The 16,435-nt window shown below is 37.0% G+C and overlaps 1 long non-coding RNA gene across 5 annotated transcripts in view; it reads left to right on the top strand.

Annotated features, from left to right (window-relative positions):
* LOC310894594 overlaps positions 1-16,435 on the top strand; it is a 232,463-nt gene that overhangs the window by 51,973 nt on the left and 164,055 nt on the right. The gene's annotated exons all lie outside the window — the stretch shown is intronic.

Here is a 16,435-nt window from a genome sequence, read left to right as displayed (position 1 = left end):
TCCATAAGTCAGTAGTTCTATTGATTTGATGAAGTCTGAAATATCATTAAGTATATTCTCTAGCCAAAGAATCATTTCACAAGAGAACCTGAGGGTCAATGTGGATGTATTCTGAAATTTAAATCACCTTCTACTTGGTTAATTTTCATTGTTGGACATTTATAAATACACATTTTGAGATGTAAATGTGAAAGTGTGGGGGGTGGGGTGGGGGGGTGGGGAATCTAATATGTCATATAGAAAGGACTGACATTTAAAGGAATGCATATTTAATCTGAGCATCCTCTTATGAATATGGTATCCTGAAACATGCAGATAAGGACTATTCACCCTGGATATTGCAGTATTAAGCAAACTGAAGTTTGAATGTTGGATCCTTAATGCGAAACGTACTGCATTAGTGGTCATATTGATTGGTAGTTATTACTGAAGTTTGTTTTGTTGTCTGATAATGATTGGGTAATTACTTTAAGGTCGATGAATTCACGTTAATTAGATACTGAATGTGAAAATAATCATGGGAAATGAGTAAAGACTAGCTGGCTGACTTTTATTGGTAATTATTAATTATTAACATTTCTCGTTATTAAAATTTCTCAAAGGCAAGACAGGAAATTTATTCTACAATACTAATTTGTCTACTTGGTGCCCTTAGCATTGTACTTGGGAATTGAAATCCCATGTTCTTAATACAAATGATGTTGAAGTGTTTTGACCCAGGTCTTACAGCTATGTTTTTATCATTTGAGGAAAAAAAAAATGTTCAGACTGTGATACTGGTAGTTTAGGAGATTTTTCTTGTAAGAAAACTAATTTCCATGGGAAGATCCTCTTAGGTACTTGCAAGTTTCAAGTGGAGAAAGTGAGAATAGAAGAACAGAGGGAAAGGAGACAAATCTTAGGTGAAACAGCACAATCCTTTATAAAACATAAACATAGTATCTTGGCAACTCGTTTGGAGGCTTCTGAAACGTCCAGCTTGTCTATTCAATCAGTCATAATTACAGAATTACTGGGATTGGGAGGGACTTCTGGAGGTCATCTAGTCCAATTCCACTCTTCAAACAGGGTCAGCCAGAACAGGTTGCCCAGGAGCACGTCTAATCAAATATTGAGTATCTCTAGGGAGGAAGACTCCACAACCTGTGTGGGCAGCCTGTTTAACTCACAGTAAAATGTTTTGTTTGTTTGTTTGTTTGTTTTTTGCTTTTGTTTTGATGGAATTTCCTATATTTCAGTTTGTGCCTTTGTGCCATTGCCTCTTGCCCACTGGGCACCACTGGGAAGAGTCTGTCTCTGTCTTTGCTCCTACCATCAGTTTTTAATACACCTCAGTAAGATACCCTTGAGCACCTCTTCTATGTAAAATACCATTTTAATTGTATATTTATTTGAATTAAGGTTGAGGTAATTGTTGTCTCTGAGTGTTTGCTTCTAAGACTATCAGTAAGCACTGTAGGGGGGATTTTTCAGATAAGAGTTGATTTATGCTTTGTGAAGTGACAGAGAATACTATCATACGGTATTTTTTGTGTGTGCAAAAGTTATTATGGGATGATAAGACTGAAGTTTTTATGGAGACGCTAGACTTTTTGGAAAAGAAGTATTCTTCCTTCAGTATTATCTATAACTGCTTTTACCCTGCCTTTATTTTCTACCGTAACTACTTCCTGGAAGAAAAAGGTGATCATGAGAAATATCTGGATTATTATCTGCACAGACCAGCTTTTTTTACTGATGTCTTTAATACATTTATTGAGAATTCACACTAACTGTATTTTATGTGTGTATGCTTACATGCTGACTTATTCTACGTTACCTACGTTACCCTGATTTTATAACCATATTCTTTGTTCAGTGGAGTTTGTGCTGACAGTTTTGGGTTGGAGTGCCCACTCCAGTGAAAGACAGTTTTTTCTTATTATTTTTTTTAAAAGTAGAATTTCAATTTAAGATAGACTAAGTATTAAAATAAATAAATAAATATGCACAGCACAGAGAATTTTTTCCGTAACCATGGAGTATTTATTTGCCATTGGCATCGTCACCCTCACTTCATGGGACCAGTACATAGTTCAAGTCTGGCACTTGATGTATTGGTGCTACAAGATAGACAATGCAGAGCAAGGTGCAGGGACACAGTGTGCCTTCAGCTGGCATTCACCAGGACTGGCACCTCCAAAGTTCAGGCCGTGCATGGGCACGGCAGCTGCATGGCATGATCAAAGCCAGGCCAGGCGTGCTGCTGTCCTGGGGTGGGAGCAGAGGCAGCACTGCGCCCTGGCGCCCATGGCATGGCATTCATGAGGAGGCTCCATGTGGTAATGCTGGGAGAGATCTCAAACGTACCCCCAGCAAAAAGAAAATAACTGTAAGAGGATAATTAGAATAGTTCTTGAGTTCTTGTGTATAGTTCTTGTGACTTGATTATTTTTTTTTCTGAGAAAATCCCAGGCCCAACAGTATTTAAGATTTTATGAATTCAATCTGCCTAATGAGGCGCAATAGAGGTGACAGCATCCCCAGTGCAGAGCCGTGTTTTTAATTTTGACGAGTTATGCATGGCCAGAAACAACAACAGTAATTTCCTTTCTACGAGCGTTATTACTTATAAATCATGTTGGTACCACAACACCATTAATGAGAAAGGATGAGCAGATACAGCAGAAGCTCCTTGATCCGCCCAGTATCTCTCCTCCTGCTGGTGCTTGCGCAGCAAGCTACAGACAGCTCTTTAGATCTGGTCCCCGTGATGGGTGACACCTGTTTCATTGACTTTATTGTTTATTTAGGGCACACTGCAGCCTGCCCTGTGCTGCTGTAACAGGCTGCAGCTGGGCAGGGTGAGCCATGGACCAACATCACCAAGCTCAGGGCACTGAGGTCTGTGCAATACTGGGTGTCTGGGGGGGGGCCTTTGCTGGGGAGATCCTGCCAGAGGGTCCCCAGTGGAAGAAACTGTGCTCTGGGGAGAAGCAGGATTATGGAAAGTCCCGAAGGACAGCTCCCAGCCAGCATCAGTAACAACCTGCAGCTGGAGAGATTGTAAAGGTACAGGGTATGACCACAGCCTTAGTATTGCTGTTTGGTTGGGAATCACGCTTTTAAGGCATGGCCAAAAATGATATGATTTAAAACCTGGGAAACATGCCCATCAGTTACTCTGTGAGGGAATCTTAAGATTACATCCACTCTTCTTAAAAACTGATAATTCAGATAAATGTTAAGAGTCAAAGCATTCAACAGCTTGAAATTCTTCTTTCCACCAAAAGCTGGTTGCACGTAACACAAGCATCAACTGGTTGCGGTGAAGCATTGTTGCCATTCCATGGACATCCTGTACAAGCTGCACAAACTTGAATTTCACATGGCAAGTAAAATTTTGTTGCTCAGATGATTGCTAATTCAAAAGGGAAAGAAATATCCAAAGGGAGCTGTTCTGTCTAGTAAAGACTTACGTAAGTATTGTAATAATATTCCCCTAACATTACTTCAGGGTAAAGTAATAACTGGGCTGTTGTGTAGTTTATAAGAAAAAAGAAAATCTGCAGTCATTTAGCCATGGAGTGGCAGCAACTGCTTACATTGTTGTTGTGAAATGGAGAAGAGTATTTTTCCCCCCTTAATTATAAATTACGTGATTTAGCTAATGTTGGAGTTGAATGTAGTTTGTAAATCAGTATTTGTTCTTTTGTTTTAGAAATACGCTTACTTATGGTGGTCTGACCCCACCCCTGAATCCCAGTATCCCTTCTTAATTGGAAAAAACAAACAAACAAACAAAAAAACAGCAGTGAAATACATGCTGCAGTGAGATCACTACCACTCTCTAGTTTTATAATATTTCTCTGACAGCTTTCCTCACCACAAAGCAAAGGGGGATGCTAAGCACTAAAGGGACTGCGTAGAGCTAGTAGCTGTCATAAGAAAATAGCATTCTTAGTTTAGTGTACTAAGGTAGAACTTAGGGCTCCTTGTCCCTATACATTGCATCCCATGCAGAGAGCAACTCTTGATGCTCTTCCTTTGTGGAAAGGGATTCTAAAAGTACTGTTCATGGGTGAAGATGTCTAGGGATATTTCTTCTGCTGATCATCAGCTTGAAAATGGACCTTGTAACCTGAATAATATGGTTCTTCCCTTTTGTATATTTATCTGTACCTGTATGTATGAATGACCTATGTGTATCCCATCTGTACCTGTATATATGGGCATATATAGACATAGGAAAATTCCTATATATAAAGAAATATATATATTCATATGTATAAAGTAATATAGAATAATATACATTTATTTCATGATATATTATTTCTATACATGAAATAATACATTTCTGAAGTAATAAATATTTCCTAGAGTATTAATATATATTTATATATATAAAGTAAACCTCCTAAATGGTTCTTTTGGACAATTGTAGCAGCGTTTAGTTGTCTCTGTTAATTTCAACATTTAAATCTCAAATCTTTCTGTCTAAGTTTAATGATACAAAGCACTAGAAATATTTTAAGCTTTGGAAGATAATTCCAGCTTAGAAAACTTTGAGGAACATGAAGTACTGTATGAGGAACAATGGACATAGAAATAATGCATGTAGTGTGAAAACAACTATCAAGAATTAGTTGAATTTCTGTTAAGGAAATATCAGTGACACAAACTCATCAACAATGATCAATACAGAAGGCAATGGGAATTTAGGCTTATGCACTAAACATTAACAATGGTAATAAAATGATTCATCCATGGAATTAAAGATGTGCAAGAATCTGTGCTCATAAACAGTAGATAGCTGGAAGAAAAGTTGACAGAATTAACATATCAAATGATATCCTGTGAAGAAAATAAAGAATTTAAAGGTTCTGTCTGGCTTTGATGATAGTTTTTATTTTCATGGCTATCTGAAAATCAGTGGAAACAAAATCACACCAAGCTTGCTGATTGTTTTTTTCATAATTTCAGAACAAGATGTCTTGCTTTAATATTGAAAGTACTTCAGTTGAAATTCTATTTTATTCTATGACCAGTCTAAGTTAAAAGAAATATTTACTTCAGATAAGAAACAGTAGAAGACAAATTTCATTTTCCTGGAACTGACAAAAACAAAAACTCCCACTGCAGTTGTGACAAAGTAGTTAATGGAAATGCCAGACAGTTGAAATTTTATTTGCAGAATACAAGAACAGAAAGAAATGAGTTCTGCACACTTCTTGGCATGTGAGCTGTGATTCTTCATTTATTATTTTAAGTAACAATTTCATTAAGGGCTGTTTATATACACACAGATTAGGTTGGTCATTCAGGTTCTTACAAAGTAGTTACTTCTGTGCATATGAAATAAATCATTTGATCTACATAATATGAGAGATCTTGCCATCTATTAATCAGGTATGCATTTTAACTGCCTTTTAAATAGGTATTTTTTCTTCTAGAAATTATGTGTAAATGCAACACATGCTACAAATAGTAATTTAAGCCATCAGAGGTATTAAAGATATTACTTCAACTAACACCTGAGGTGTTGCAGCTGGAAGATATTACTTCGGAAATAATCTAATGCTGTTTGTAAGCATATGCTGTTGGTACTGACAAAGCATACTTTTCCGTTGCCTAACTTCAGCATATCATTCAAATTCTTGACAAGGATTATCAGCATTTTTTTTTCCTCTTGCAAACTGATTTTTTAAAAACTTCCTATTATAAGATTGTTGCGGTTAATAGCAACCTACTGCTTTCCTGTTGATGCATAGTGTTAGGTCAATAGTAGACTTTTCATGACTGCAAAATACAAAGGTTTTTTACATTTAAGAATTGCAAAAGGAAAGATATTAAAGATAAGTAGCCTTCAACTATCAACATAACTTCTTGATAGCTTGGTTTATTTTTAAAACTGTAGATTTTAGAAACTCTCATTGAAGGAGAATGTAATGGCAAATGACTATATTGTAAAGCAAGGTAGCACACTGATAACAGTGACAGATTACTGCAGTAAAATTAAAAAATAATTACCACTGGGTCTTAATGCCAGTTTGTTTGCTTGTACTGCTGTCCAGACTCTTTTGTATGTGCACATGTATGCACACACATATGCATATTTTTTGTTTTCTCACAAACATCAGAATTCAGTTGTGCAGCAGCTATTCAGATTCTGGTGCTGCGTTCATGTTATGATTCTGTCAGTGTAACTGGAATGAGCTTAAAGAAATTCATGCAATCATTGATCATTATCAATGAGGCCATTTCTACCTTGCTTTCAAGATATGGACCATCTCATCTGGTCATCATAAAATTGAATTTCTAACATTAGGAATTGGAGATAAAGGAAAATGTAGAATTCAGGCATGAAGTCCACATAGATTCTAATAAAGGAAAAAATTACAGTACTTTTCTTTGACCCTTTTAAAGTAGAATATTAGAGGTGCCTAGTTTGCAATCATGGTAACTACTGTCTGTGTGCTACCTGAGAGGAGAAGAAACTTCTTGGGGGAAAAATTTAACTCAGAGTATCAGGTCTCCTATATATTAGTCCAGGACAGCATCACTCTTCAAAGTGACTCTGTTAAAGATTGTTTCAGGAGCTGAGGAGACTGAGGATTCAGGGCCCGCAGATACTAGATTGCCCAAGACCAGGTAAGGGAGGGTTCCATATTTTGTGTGAATATGGATTATATATGCATATAAATATACACACATGTATGTGTGTAAATGTACACATGTAATCTATATACATACATTTATATGTAATCCATATCATACGTAATATGAATCCCTCCCATAGTTGGCCTTAGACAATGCATACATAATCCGTGTTTATACACATACAGTATAAATTACATTATACGTAATGTGTAGAATTTTAATGTGTAGTATTTTATAACCTATCTGTAATGTATTAGACATATTCTATGTTAAAGGATATGAGGAGTGTGTCTGCCTCCTTCCGCAGCCTCAGCCAGCACTGTTCCTGCCCTGGAGCCCAGCCCAATGCCCTTGGGACCTGGGGTCTCTGCCAAGGCCAAAGGACATGGCTGCTGCTTTCACAGTTGCTGAATGTGCAGTAAATGCAAAGCTGAGCACTTGTCCCAGAGACACGCGGACAGAGACACAGGACTTGGACACACAGAGGACATGCTCTACGTTCACGAGCACCTGCATGTTTTTGGATCCCCTTAGCACAGTTGCTCTGCCTGTAAGATCCCATGCCCAGATCCTGCCCCCCCCACAGAACCCCATAATTGCCCCCTTACTCCTTTCATCCACTGTCCCATTCTTCCATGCTGTTGCATCCAACATGAAAGCCATACTGGATTGGGATGGTAAGAGGGATGTTTATTGCTCCGTCTTTTCTCCATGCCTCAGTGCAGTCCTGTTAGCTTAATGCACTATAGATGCTAGATATAACTTAATAGCTCATGTTTAAATAGTTCTTTATTTTACACTACTGCACTATGCACTACCCATTAGTCAGACTAGTGTACAGTTTTGGTAAATGACCTCTTTAAATGAGAGATGAGAAAATTGGCATGGCAGCCTGATTCTTAATTAGTCCTTTCATTGCTTACAACTAATAAGATCAGAATAGGTCAGCAATGAAATGGCCCTGTCAGTTTAGCAGCTAGAGGAGAGCTTTGGAAAGTAAATCTGCTTAATGAAGGTAGTGGTGATAGGGTTTGTTCAGTTAAATTTACTTCAGAGTTGTAAGGTAGATTTTTGTAGCCTTAATAAGTTATGTTGTCAGAGTTTTCCTCTTTGAGGGATCCATTCACTTGAAAAATATAGTTTAAAATACATCATGGCCCAGATAGATACATTGATTTACATGTCAATTTTCAGTGCACTGATGTTTACTTAGCTGCTTGGAGATTTCAGGGACTGCAGTGAGCTGCCAACACCTGAAAACAATGTAAGTCTTCCATAGGATCTTGGCAACAAGGGCAAATTCAGATACTGCAGAGTCTTAAATATAATGTTAAGTATAATAGAAGTACCAATAAATTTTCCTGAAATCTTACATTGAGCATGTCTTCATCTGCTCCAATCTCTTGATTTTGTTTTATCTGCAAGTAGCCACACAGATCAACTTGGATTATTGGTGTATATGGTAAGCAACTGAAGTCAGCAGTCTGGAGTTTCCACCTTAGATCACACTTTTGGTTAGGATTCTGTGTGAAAAGAGAAATTACATGAACACTTACGTACACAGTTTTCTGCCTTATGGATTCAGAGAACTTAGTATCCATTTTCAGGTAATAAGCTAAAAGGAATTTTAGGATTAAGGATAGTTAAACTAAACATTTATAGTAGTGCAACACAGTCCAACATCAAGTTCAGACAGAATATGGTATTTAGGACATCAGTGGTAAGTGAAGTGTTAACAAACAAACAAACAAAAAAGAGGTAACAATAAATATACATATTGTGTGATGTGAAAGAAAGTAATATACTGTCCTTAGTTTGAATGGATGAGATATGTCTGAGGATCTTTTGACTGACATGCTTGAAGGGTTCTATTGCTATTAGCAGTTCAGGGGATTTAAAAGGTGTCAATCATCATATTACTTCAGTTTCCTTTGACTAGCTCAGAGCTGAGCTTTGTGATTTGAAACTAATAAAAATTCTGCATCCTTGTTAAAGAAATGGATGACATGATAAAGGCAAATTTGCAATGTCTTTTAAAAGCAAGATTTGTCTATAGACTGTCCTGGTGCAGTGGGTTTGGTTTCTGCTGTCCTTTCTCAACAGACTCTGTTACTTTCCACCGTTACCTCTGTCAAACCACTTAGCATTGGGTCTAGACTACCTTGTTCTGTGTGGTGCTGCTTAGAAGACAGAATAATGTATGTTCTCGAAGAACACTGCCTGGCAAAAATTTGGCCGTGATTTTGAAGGTCTTGAAAAAATTGAATACTTGGAAAAATGTGTTAAATTATGTCCATCGATACATACAATATTTTACAACCTACTTAAAAGTTTTATCTTTTTCTAAAAATTATAAAATGCACTGAGAAAAAACAACACTAAATCTAGGATACATTAAGGTTAGTAAAGTGTACAAGAACATAAGATATTAAACTAAGCAAGTTTTATGGCTGAATATGTCATATACAAGCATGCACTGCAGATATTAGAAAGAAGAATACCTGTATAAATAGAGAAGAGTGAGCATAATGTTACAGACTTGCATAGGAGTTGTTAAAGCTACAATCAGGAGTTGTTAAAGATACAATAAACATAAAATGAAATATACATATATATGTATAGCAAAACTTTGTTTTACAACATTTATAAATGGCCTATATACAGAATTTAAACAGAACCAAAAGAAGTTTGAACTTGGCATGGAAGAATGGGAACATTTTACATCATCATCATCTTTTTTTTTTTATTTCTTCTTGAGTTTAAATGTTTCAAAATTTCATGTCTACAAAGTAAAAGTTACATGTAGTGCACCTTATCTACCATGTAGGCTACGATATAAAAAAATAATGTTTTGAATATCGTGATGTCTCAATGATGTCAGCATTTCCTTATGCTCTCACACAGCTTTACTGAACTTCAGTGAAAGTTTATGTAGATTCTGCCGTGGTGTTATACAGAAATCAGACTGGGTTGCCACTGGTAGATTTGTTGTTTCTCATAGTCCCTTTACCTTCCTATTACTACCTTGCTTCTTGTATTCCTCTTCTGTTCAAGGCTCTGGCACTCTTTGATGCCTTCCCTTTAAGTCAAGCAAATCTAGTCTGCAGTTTGCTGAGGCACTAAAGGTTAATTAAGTGTCATAACAATTTGCATTGCTGCATTAGTTTTACAGATCTTTATGTCCATGTAAAATGAACCAAAACACTGGGCTTACATTTGCCGTGGCCTCTAGCTGACTGTCAGAGGCTGGTGAGCCTGAACCAGCTGGCTTGGCAGCACCTGCCCACAGGTAGCCGCTCCGGTGCTGCCCCTGTGCTGTGCCTGCCTGGGTCATTTCAGCAGCCCTCCACATGCCTGGCTTCCTCATCCCGTTTTTGTCTTCAGTCTTCTGGAAAGAGTTCAACTTCTTCTGCTAGGCTCCCTTGCAGAGAGACCTCCTAACCCCCGGTCAGGTTGCTGCTCTGCCTCATAAAATCATGGTAGGCTTTCCTGTTGGCATATTCCCTTTAGGGTGCTCCGTTGACATTTTCATGTCTGGGAAGAGATGAAAACATCCAGGGCACGTGAATCACAGTTATAAAACCTCTGACTGCTCTCCTTTGCCACATGACACGTCTCACCGTGGATCCCTGCTCTGAGACGACTCTGTTACTGCTCACGAACAGCAGCTACTGTGTTTGCAGTCCTTTTGTAGTGCTGGAGCTGACTCTTCTCTGAGGAGAAGCACAGAGAAGAGCCTGACATCTTGTATAAGGTGTCACAGTTTATTATAAAATGTAACATGATAAAGGTTCTTAGGGCAGGTTCCTTCTTTATTTGGTACTTCATCAACCAGGCTAGCATACCACATATTTTGACAGTTCTATAGCTCACTCTTTCTCTTTTCAGAGTGCCTTAAGTTAAAGGATCAGCACATTGTGGCGAGAACTGCTAAGCATAGCAATCTCATTAATAATAATTCCCTTCATATATTAGGCACAAAGACATTGCTGTACACTGAAAGAAAGAATTTGTTTTTCTCGTTAGCATGGCTTCCATCAGAAGCCTGATGGTTTAGGGAAAGATGAGCTGTGCGTTCCAGCTGTTCTGAGGTATCCCCATATCTGTGTCTTGGCAGATAACAAAATCTCTTCCAGAAGGAAACAGGTATAGATAGATGCATTGCTTTCAGTCTCAACTCAGAGACCATCCATATCATTATTTGAAAATATGATTAACGTGTTAATAATATGAACAATGATGAACTTATCATCTTTTGAAGTCCAGCCATAGTACTGAACCTGATGAAATTCCCAGAAGGAATTAACCATGTACCTGCCAGTGAAACCAGATGTCTGTGACAAAGGGAAGGGACTGAGCCACAGCCCTGGCTATTAACTCTATAGAACTGGGAGGGACTTCTGTGCCGGAGAGTTTGCTGCCTTTTGGTATCCATTACCTGCATCTTTGTGTTATGTCTCCATTCAGATTGCTGCCAATAGAAAACTGTACAAAAAAAAATAATAATAAAATAAAACAGTTTATAAATAATAAAATAAATATAATATAAATAATAATAAATATAAATATATATAAATACAAATATAATATAAATAATAATAAATATAATATAAATAATAAAATAAAACAGTTTCAAGAAATGTCATCTTGCCATGTCCCAGGATAAAATCTCTCAAAACAGGAAATACAGATCTTAACTGCTCCTTCTTCTAATGTGGCTAGGCTCCACCTTGTTTTCCAATTTTCATTACCACTACAGTGTTTGTTCAGTTCTGAGCAGCGCCTGGTATGCATTTTTTTCCCTTAATTTTCCTCATGATCCTCTCCAGTGCACAGCAGTTGACATCACCCTCTGTGTAAGGCAAAAGATAAGTAGAGGTTAAGAAAGGTATTTTCTATTCACAGAGCAATTATGCTTCAGAACTTCACAATAAGCTGTTAATAGTACGGCAGCCTTAAAATAACAGATATGAGTTATAGACAAAATAAAATAAAAAATCTGGAAATATGTGGTACCATTACTTGAATATTATTTTTAAAGTGTTTAGAAAGGGGATGTTTTTTATTAAAATCCTGAGTTTAGTTCCTAAGCTCAACTGTTTTTTGAAATCAAATTGCTTTCTAACATTTTTATGTCCTTTCTATTGTTACCAAAATAATCTAAATGCTGTATGGAGTTATCTACTTTCACATCTAAATGAGAAGCAATAGTAAGATTGCAGTTAATTTGATTAAAGCTGGATACTTTTGGTTTTGTCTTTAGCCTGTTCCTCAGTTTGTACAGAAATGTACAAAACACATCTAGTTGTTTTTTTCTTTGTTGTTGTTATTTGTTTTTTTCCTGAAGTTTTTGGTATCTGGATGATTGCCTTTTCTGCAGAAAAAGCCCCTGGGGTCTAGTTTATTAGGTATCTGCAACATAGTATTTCATTGTGTTGGAAAGTTAGGTGCTTTGGAAGGGGATTACTCCAGATAACAAACAGTGACATTAATCATTCCACTAAGACTGTAAAAGCACAGAATTTAGCACTGCTCTAAAAGCAGCAGGGTTTTATATCAGATACCGGTATGGAACCAGTAGCAGCAACAGCTGCTACCTGTTACTAATAGGTCCACTATGTCAAGTGATTTGTGGTAGGCTCAACTAAGGTTCATAAATTCTGGGAACAAATAGTCTCTGTCTTACTCGGGGAAAAAAAATAATCATCTTTGCTTCTCCTTTGTATTGTGTTCTGATGGGACTGTCCCAGATGATCCAGTCACAACCACCTCTGATTTAGAAAGAATTAGGATCAGTTGGGAGTGCATGGTGTGGGGGCAAGAGGCAATATCTGCTTGCCTGTATAGGAGAGTGTTTGCTGGCCTTGGCTTTCCCTTTTCATTAATGGAATGTCAGCTCCTGATTCTTGCGTTATAAACGTTTTAGTATGTGTTTCGATGTGGCTCTAATGTTGATAAACATCACTTTCTTGGTAGTTCTGGACTTAAAGTTCTGGAAAGCTAGCCCACCTTGCTATAGCTGCATTGATTTCCATGGGAAATGTCAGTTTTTGTGTAACAGTGCATTTGAAGGTCTAGAATGTATTTATTTTTTAAAATCCAAGATTTCAACCATTTTTCAAGGGTTTTCAACTGCCTATTGCAAAACTAACTTTTTTTTTTTCTTTAAGATGAAAAAAGGAACAACACTTACAGATGCTGTATAGCTTCTGTGGAAAGCACAATGAGCAATAAGCTTCTGTGAAAGACGTTGTAACCCCTAGAAGATTTTTCTTTAATATTTAAACATAACTTTTTCTTTTTGACATTTTTGTCAGTGGTCTTCCATGTTTGATGTTTGTGTCAGTGGTCTTCCATTTTCTCTGAACTTTGCAAAATTCTTGGCCTTCAAAGAGGTTTGCTATCTAAACTTGCAGAAAAATATTTTTTTGTTTAGCAATTTTGAATGCTTTATTGGGAACTGTGTCATTTATTGTTTTTATCACATGGAATGAGATAAAACTTATAAGATAAACTCATGAGATAAACTCAACACATGGAATGAGATAAAAACAGATGCCTTTCATTTACCTAGAAACAGAGTGTATCTAGAAAGCTTCTGAAAAGGCCCTAAAGATTAAAACTCCAGATTTCTAGATTTCACTAAGAACTATAACAGAAGTGGCAAGAGAAAAAAGTTGCTGTTATGGCCTGTCAGGTGCAGGAAGCTGAAAAGACTTGTGTTACTAGGATTAAGATTCTGCATTTTACTATTCTCTAATAGCTTCCTGGGAATTTTCTAAGAATTAGTATTGTACAGCCTTATTCATTTAATAGCATGTAGTTTTGGTACTCTTTGGTTTTCTTTTTAAATTATAATATATATATCTACACATAAATTATATACATGTATATAACTTTGGGAAAGTTTACATGAATATATATATGAATATGAGAATGTGTGTGCCTGTATGTATATCTCCAAAGTTACGAGCACTAATTCTTTTTAATAACAATTCTGAGAGATGTTTTGGAAGTGTCTTACTGTAAGAAGAATCTAAGTTAGAGTCTTGAAATTAGCCAGTGCATCTCTGCTTATTTAATTTCTCCTTTTTATGAAAAACAAAACAAAAAGAAGAAAATGAAACAAAACAAAACCAAAAATACCTTTGCTAACTTTTTTTCTGTATAAAACTGAATGTCAAATTTATGTTTTCAGTAGCCTATGCAAACTCTAGCTAATTGCCCTGACAACTGTACTGAATTTTACATAAGTCCAAGTGAGTGCATGTGCTCAGAGAAGTATTTAAAAATGAGTGCTTGACCCAGTTTGTGTAGAGTTTATCCTTTTTCTTCACTGGTGCAGTGAGGTCTTTTAGTATACACATGATAATGTTTTTTTCCCCAAGCGAACTTGCTGCTGACAATGCTAGTAAGGGAGTGGTGTTGATATTGTTGCTGACATCCCATTAATTTTATTTACAAGAACCTGTGCCTAGTGACCGACGACTAAACCTACTGGAAGTATGAAAGTAATGTTCCGTTTAATCTCTTATGCCTTTGCAGACTTTTCTCTGCCAACAATCACTTGTATTGTGCTGCTTGAGGAATCATTTGAGAGCCTTTGCTTTTTGCTAGGCTTGCTAGAGGGATATCTTCAGGGTCTTAATTCCTCTGGTTTTGTCTGCTTCTTGCATTTTCTTTCTTGTCACTGTCCTGGTTTCAGTTAGGACAGAGTTAACTTTCCTCCTAGTAGCTGGTAGGGTGCTATGTTTTGGATTAGGATGAGAAGAGCGCTGATAACATGCTGATGTTTTAATTGTTGCAGAGCAGTGTTTACACCAGGCCAAGGACTTTTCGGCTTCTTGCTCTGTCCTGCCAGCGAGCAGGCTGGGGGTGCAGCAGGAGCTGGGAGGGGACAGACCCAGGACAGCTGACCCAAACTGGCCAAAGGGGTATTCCATACCATCTGACGTCATGCTAAACAATATATAGGGGTGGCTGGCCGGGGTGGGGGGCCAGCTGCTCGGGGATAGGCTGGGCATCGGTCAGCGGGTGGTGAGCAATTGCATTGTGCATCACTTGTTTCATACACATTATTATTATTAATACTATTATTATTATTATTATTATTATTGTTATTTTCCTGTCTTAATAAACTGTCTCTATCTCAACTCACAGGCTTCACTTTCCCATTTCTCTCCCACATCCCAGAGAGGGAGGGGGAAAGGTGAGCGGGAGGGTGGTGTTTAGCTGCCAGCCGGGTTAAACCACAACAGTCACAGAATTTGAATTCTGTGGTGAGCAAAGAGGAAGTTTCTCTTGAATCTCAACCTGAGATTCCAAGAGCATAAATCTTCATTCTTAGCACTGAAATTTCTCATATAGTTTGTTGGCATGTCCATTTTAGAATCACAAAAAGTAGAAGTTTTAGAGGTGTCCTCCCTCCCTCCATCCGGTATCATGGACTTTTGTAGTTTAGCAGGATTGTTTTGTCACTGCATCAGAAGCCATGTACTGCTTTTTAGATACCAGAGGCTTTTATTTAACACATTTCTTGCTAATTGAAGTAACTTTGGATGTTGACAATATCCCTGGGCTTTCCTGCAGTCTTTGATTCTTATTATACTTGAGACTTTTGGCACTTTATTTGATCTGAAGATATTCTCATATGTGCAGAAGTCAGGTAGGTGGAGCAGATGTAAAATAGGTATTTCACAGAGTTTCCATAACTAAAATTCAGTTGGATAGTTACCTTTGACTGCCGTGTTGTTATTGTTGTTTCTTTTTTCATTCCTCTATTCCTAAATAACTGAGGCATTCTCTCAGACATAAACCAGTGTTCAAAACACTGAAGTCATTTTCTGAGAGGCGGGTCATATCAGAAACTCTGCTATTAGTGTGCCCACACATGGCTTATGGAGTTGATGAGGTAGGGTTGTGACCAAGGTGTGTGATGCATCCCTAGTGTAAAGCTAGGTCTGTGGTACTTCTACAACAGAAATCCTGTCTTGTCCCAGTGGAGAGCAGTAAGATCCTTTTGCAAAATGGTTCCCTTTAGTTGCTCATTGAATATAACTAGAATATTGACAATGGAGGTTGTGGTTGGATTGCAACTTTTAATAGGGTTATAGCAACCTTCTCTTTCTGTCTTTTTAAAAATTAATAGTAAATGGATATTACTAGTAGAGGCTTATTTCTTATGTCGGCCAGTATAGCAGCTTAATATTTATCATTGCCATTTCTCATGAGTAAGAAGATCTCCAGGTATTAAATAGCATTCGGTAATTGTGCACGTTCTATTTAGCTGAATTAATGCTACTTAAATTTTGGGAAACATTGCTTACTGTAAAGTTGTTCTATTTTTAGAAGCTGACTGTTGTATATCAGACAAGATACCTTAAAATTAAGTCTCTATTTCTAGAAGTAGTACATTCACCTACAGGACGTTTACTCACTAAATGCTAGAATCTTGCACAATAACTTCCACATCATTACTTAAGATTGCCAGTCATTCCTTCAGCAATTTTATAAATGAGACCATTCATGGAAAGGAATCTGAATTTAATTAACCCAAATTAGTTAAATTGAGTTAAACACATACGTTTATGAAGTTCTATCCAAATTTGCCTAACTGACTTTGACAGTAAACATAAATCCAGACCAAGTACTTTTATTTTATACTTAAGCACCTACACAAAGTTTTAACTGAATTTAAATTGACTTTAAAATCTGAAGAACTGAATAATATACCTTCATGTCTGTAAGGTAGCACCTGACCATCAAATTCTACATAAACAATTAATGTCTCTTAAGA

Source organism: Anser anser (genome assembly GCF_964211835.1).
Source record: "Anser anser genome assembly, chromosome: 2".
NCBI lineage: Eukaryota > Metazoa > Chordata > Aves > Anseriformes > Anatidae > Anser > Anser anser.
Note: the sequence above shows the minus strand (reverse complement) of the source record. Positions and strands in the feature narration are given on the sequence as shown.